Source organism: Dasypus novemcinctus, chromosome 28, assembly GCF_030445035.2.
Source record: "Dasypus novemcinctus isolate mDasNov1 chromosome 28, mDasNov1.1.hap2, whole genome shotgun sequence".
In the NCBI taxonomy this organism is placed as follows: domain Eukaryota; kingdom Metazoa; phylum Chordata; class Mammalia; order Cingulata; family Dasypodidae; genus Dasypus; species Dasypus novemcinctus.
Genome location: NC_080700.1, coordinates 6,902,340 through 6,907,871, shown reverse-complemented (window position 1 = coordinate 6,907,871; position 5,532 = coordinate 6,902,340). Strand labels below are relative to the sequence as shown.

Sequence of the window (5,532 nt, the reverse complement as noted above, 5' to 3'; positions counted from 1 at the left end):
TTTTTTTTTTGCAATGAATCATGCTTTATTTTTAGTCACATGGCATTCTCCATTCATGTTAACTAAAGACTATTTCACCCACAGCTCTGTTTGGCTGCCAGTCTCTTGTCTCTCTCTTCTGCAATGGTGAGGTGGATTCCTTTTCCTCAGGGAAGAGAAATCCATGGTTTGTTGCCTTTGCCAATAATGAAAATGTTGGAGAGCCAGGTGGCAAATCTGTTGCCATTGGCATCTTTCACATGAACCACATCAAAGAGCCAGGATGTCTCTCTCTGTTGGTGATCACACCAATTCTTCCAAGGTTAGCACCTCCAGTCACAATACACAGGTTACCCATATCAAACTTTATGAAATCAGTAATCTTGACTGTCTCCAAATCAATTTGAATGGTGTCGTTCACCTTAATGAGAGGATCAGGATAGTGGATGGTGCAAGCATCAAAGGTCACCAGATGAGGGATTCCTTTTGTGCCTACAAAGATCTTCCTCAAATTGCACAACTTGTACTTGGCCTCCTCAGGTGTAATACGATGAACAGCAAAGTGACCCTTGGTATCATAGATCAGATGGAAATTCTCTCCGGTCTTGTCAATGCTGATGACATCCATAAAACCAGCAGGATAAGTTATATCAGTTCGGACCTTGCCATCAGTCTTTATGAACCGCTGCATACAAATCTTCTTTACTTCATCTCCTGTGAGGGCATATTTAAGCCTGTTCCTTAAGAAAATGATGAATGGGAGACATTCTCTCAGCTTGTGCAGACCAGTGGATGGACGAGGAGCAAACACACCAGTCAGTTTGTCCAGCATCCAGTGCTTTGGGGCTGCTACACGCTTCAAATGCTTCTTGGGACCACAAGCCATGGCTGTCGTAAGCACAGAAAGAGCTCTTATATTTTTTAAAGTAACATTTTTTGTAATGTATATATCTTCAAAATATACAATGTACAAAAATGATGAGGTGGGGAATTGGGGAATGGAGTATATAGGAACCTCTTATGTTTTTTACATTTTATATAATGTTTTTAAATGTAATATTCTTTGTGATCTATTAACTTCAATTTAAAAAGTGTAAAAAACAAACATGTTCAATGTCTAATAATGATGGAATGCAAATTAAAAGTATAATGTAGTACAACAGTGTAAGTATTAAAATGGGCAGTTAAAAAGATGGTCCATTTCAAATGTTGTCAAGATTGTGGGAGAACTAGATCTCTAATTCATTGCTGGTGGGAAATGAAAATGCTAATCCACTTCAGGAAAAAGTTTGTTGTTTAATAAAATTAAATAAATACCTATCACAAGAAAAAAAGCCTGATGAGCTTCTGTAATCAGGGAGAGGCCCATGGTCTTTCCCTACCCCCAATTCTAGGATCCCTAGAATGTGTGACCCACAGTTGTCATGTGATCTGGGAGAGGGATCCAGAGAGGGAGGGAAGGTGGGCCAGAGAAATGGACATAGAAATGCCAAGATTGATTATCACTCCTGCCTCATTCTCTCCTGGGTCCAGGACTGCACCTTACTGCAGAAGTCAAACTGAATTGATTTGTGAGAAAATGGCTTGAATTTAAGCTTGGGAACCTGACTTGAAATTAGAATATTTCCATAATGCAGATAAGAAGTGTGGGCTTAGGAAGACCAGGACTTGACTAGATAGAACACTGTCTTGTCAGCATGAAAACTTTTTGCATGAGGAGGCATTTGAACTTTGTATGGCCTGTTCCCTATTACTTTAAATGTTGCAGTTTTAAAAACAAACACTTTTGAAAGTAAACATAGATAGCTGCTGCTTTGTAATTTCTAATAAATATGATGTGGAAAGTAAGGTCAAGGCTCTCAGTTCCAGAAGCTGTGAGTCCCCTGGTCCTATCTTTATTTCTTCTCTTGTGTCTTTCTGTTCTTTTATTTCTTAAGTTCCGTGTTATCTTCCCTTTGAGCCAATCGATTGCTGAGCTGGTCTCAGCAACTGGTGCCTGAACAGGGACTCAAAGGGAAGAAGGATCACTTCAAGCAAAACTAAAGTTGGTGTAATGGCACAGAGCCCTGACTCATTTAGAAGGCCTTTGAAGTCCTCAGTAAATAAGGACACTCTCAAGTATTTTTGCAGGGTTATAATGGGAAATGGAAGCAGTTCAACAAAATATCTCCTGTATGTCTCTTGAAGCAACTCCTCAAGGCCAGATGGTCCAAGGCCATTGAGCCTCATACTTAAAATTCCTACAGATTATAGAAAAATATTGCTCATGGTTCCCAGCAATAGGAAGTGTAGAATTAGAAGACTGGGAAAGAGTGGAAAAAGAGTTTTTAAAAAATACACATACAAGGTGTTCTGCTCCCTGTTACTATTTGACCCACTTGGACTATAATCAAATCTGTCTTGGAACCCTTGCAAACAGAAGATGAGGAGGAGGAGAATAAGGAGAGAGAATGTGAGGAAGTTCCTCCCACTCAATCTTTTGGTGATACTAAATCTAAAGTTTTTTTGCCTTCAGATCCTTCATTAATTGACTTTAGAAAGTCACTTTCCCCTCCACCAACAACCCCTCCACACGTCAAAATTTTGTAGCTAAAACCTTAGATCCAGTCAGGTTGGCTTTTCCTTCCTGTTATGTTATGCATTACATGGATGATATATTGTGTGTTGCTCCCTCTTCCCAGACTCTTGTTTTAGCATATCAGGCCTTAGAAAAGAGCTTAACTGCAGCAGGATTAAAATTTGTCCCTGAGAAAATTCAAGAGGTTACTCCCATTTCTTATCTTGGGACTATTGTTGATAAAATTACAACTAAGCCTCAGAAGGTTCATATTCATAAGGATTCTATTAAAACTTTGAATGGCTCACAAAATTATTAGGAGATATAAACTGACTGAGGCCTAAAGCAGGCATTTCCACACAAGAGTTGTCTAATTATTTTTTCCCTATTATGAGAAGGTCCTCAATTAAACAGACCCCGGGTTTTGACAAAAAAGCAGAATGAGGATTAAAACTTGTAGGAAAAAAATCAAAGTGTGCAAGTTGAATGCATTAATCAAGAACAGTCACTGCAATTGCTTCTTTTGCCTTCCTTACAATCTTCCATGGGAGTACTTAAGCAACAAGATCATATTGTAGAATGGAGAAAAGGAAGGGGGGCAAGATGGTGGTTGAGTGAGTGCACCTGATAATCTCTCCTGCAAAGAAGCAGCTGGGCAGCATTGGAAATTCTTTGGGACCAGGCTGTTTCAGGATTTTGCAGGGCAGGAGGTGTCTGGATACTGATTTGGTGGGAAGGTAACAGAGAAAATTCATGTATAAGATAAAATTGAGGCTCTCTTACATGGAGGTGGGGGCTGCGCATGGGACACTCCCTCCTGGGGTGGGCAGAGCCATGGCACCAGCACCACAGTGGTGATTCCTGGAGGCTCTGTGGTACTGGGGAATTCATAAGCCCTGAGTGGGCTATTGGGGGGCTAACAGGGCAGGAGGCCTTCACAGAATGATATGGGGAGACAGATGGGAGTTTTATTGTGAGGCGGGGAATTTTTGATTGTGGACACAAATAATAGTGCTTCTGGCTAGAGCTCTGCCCCCAAGGCCGGCTGCTGATCTGCAGTGGCCTTAAATCCCTCACAATAAAGAGACGTCACCAAGAGGCTGTTTCAGGGGCTGGCAGGGTGGGAGACATCTGGAAGCAGATTAGGGGAATATTCTGTGAAGCATGGGAATTTCAGTTTTGGACACTGATATCAGCACTTCCGGCTGGAGCCCCGCCCCCTGAGCCTGGTTACAGATCTGCAGTGTCATTAAATTGGCTGCAGTGTAGAGGCACCCCCAGGTGGCTGTTTTGGGGGCTTACAGGGTGGGAGGTGTCCTGAAGTCGAATTGGTGATACAGCCACAGAAAAGACCCTAGTGAGAGGGTGAATTGCGGGTGTCTGACACATAGGTCAGAATTTGTGGATGTGACCTTACCCATAGGGCTGGCACCCAGCTGCGGGAATCCCTGAAGGCTGTGTTGCACTGCAGTGCTCCCAGGTTCCCTTTTAACCAGATTTGAGGTTCCCAGGTCTGTGTCCTCTAAAGCCAGGTGACCCAAACCCCAGAGACTCACACCTCTTGAGTCTGCAATATCAAAGACTTTCCATCCCTGAATCCACCATGCCCTGAGGTCCATCTGAGGTCCTTGAATGTCCTAGCCCTCAATGTTTTTATTTTTTCTTTTTTGTTTTTTTTGTCTTGTTTTGTTGTTTTTATTTTTTATTTATTTTATTTATTTTTTATTGTACTGATTGCTAACATTCCATTATCGCCTTGTCTTTTATCCCATTGTATCCCCCAAGATATATATATATATTTTTAATTATTTAGGGGGGTTCTTTGTTGTTGCTGTTGTGGTTGTACTATATCTTTTATTCTTTTCCTTACTTGCTCCTCTCCATTTACCCACCCCCCTTTTTCTTTCTTTCTTCTCTTTTTTATTCCCTCTAGTCCCTCATTTCCTTCTTATTTTATTTTATCTTAATTATACAATAGGTGCTGCAGGGAACACCTCACATTTGCTGGGTTTCCTCATCCTCCATTGCCTCATTTCTGTGTGAATTGATTTTGGCTACCTACACTATCCCCTTTCCCCTACATCTTGATATCCTCCATCGTCTACTGTCTCTCCTATATTCCACCTCTCTTTCTTTGATCCCCAAAGTGTCCAATCCTTAATTTCTAATACCTTTGTTTTGTTTTCTTTTATCCACTCTTGAAATTATTGCCTTTCTTTTCTCTTTCCCTCTCTCACGAAAACACTAGCTTTTTAATTCATACCATATTCCTCCCATATTCAGTCAACTACCTCATTATAGGTACTCTACTTACTGCTATAACTCTACACAACCTACTTGAATCTAATATCCATCCTCCCAGATCTCATATTGTTGCTCTGTTAACATTTATTACCAATACTACTTTACACATTTTCCTTGCTTACACAATTGCCTTTCCCTGGCCCTAATACTTTCCTTCAAAGTGAACTCAGCCAGCAATAAGAAATTAGAATAAGAAGAACAAAGTGACAAAGAGAAGATATAACACCTATGCAAAAACAACAGCTAATTAATCCCCAAGACTAGACAAAGAAACTAAGGAACTGATTAAATCTGTCAAGATAAAATGATGACCAGACAGCAACAAAAATCTACAAACCAAACCAGTAATCAGGAAAACATGGCTGAATCCAATGAAAAAACTAAAAAGAGGAAGGGGAGCAGAACTTCACACGAGTAATTAAAGATCTCAGAACATATATCACAGACACATTTAATGAAGTAAAGGAAGAGGTTAACAATATGAAGACAACAGTTGGAGGAGAAATTACAGACATACACAAAAAGATAACAGATATGATGGGAATGAACACCACAGTTCAAGAAATCAAAAATACACTCACAGCAAATAACAGCAGATTAGAAGAGGCAGAGCAGAGAATTAGCGATGTGGAAGACAATACTTCGGAAATCAAACAGATAGTAGAATTGATCAAAAAAAAGATAGAAAAAAT

At 40.3% G+C, this 5,532-nt stretch overlaps 1 pseudogene; it reads right to left on the bottom strand.

Moving 5' to 3' along the window:
- On the bottom strand, positions 1-865 carry LOC131276456 (small ribosomal subunit protein eS4, X isoform-like; annotated as a pseudogene).
- Positions 866-5,532: the final 4,667 nt, after the last annotated feature.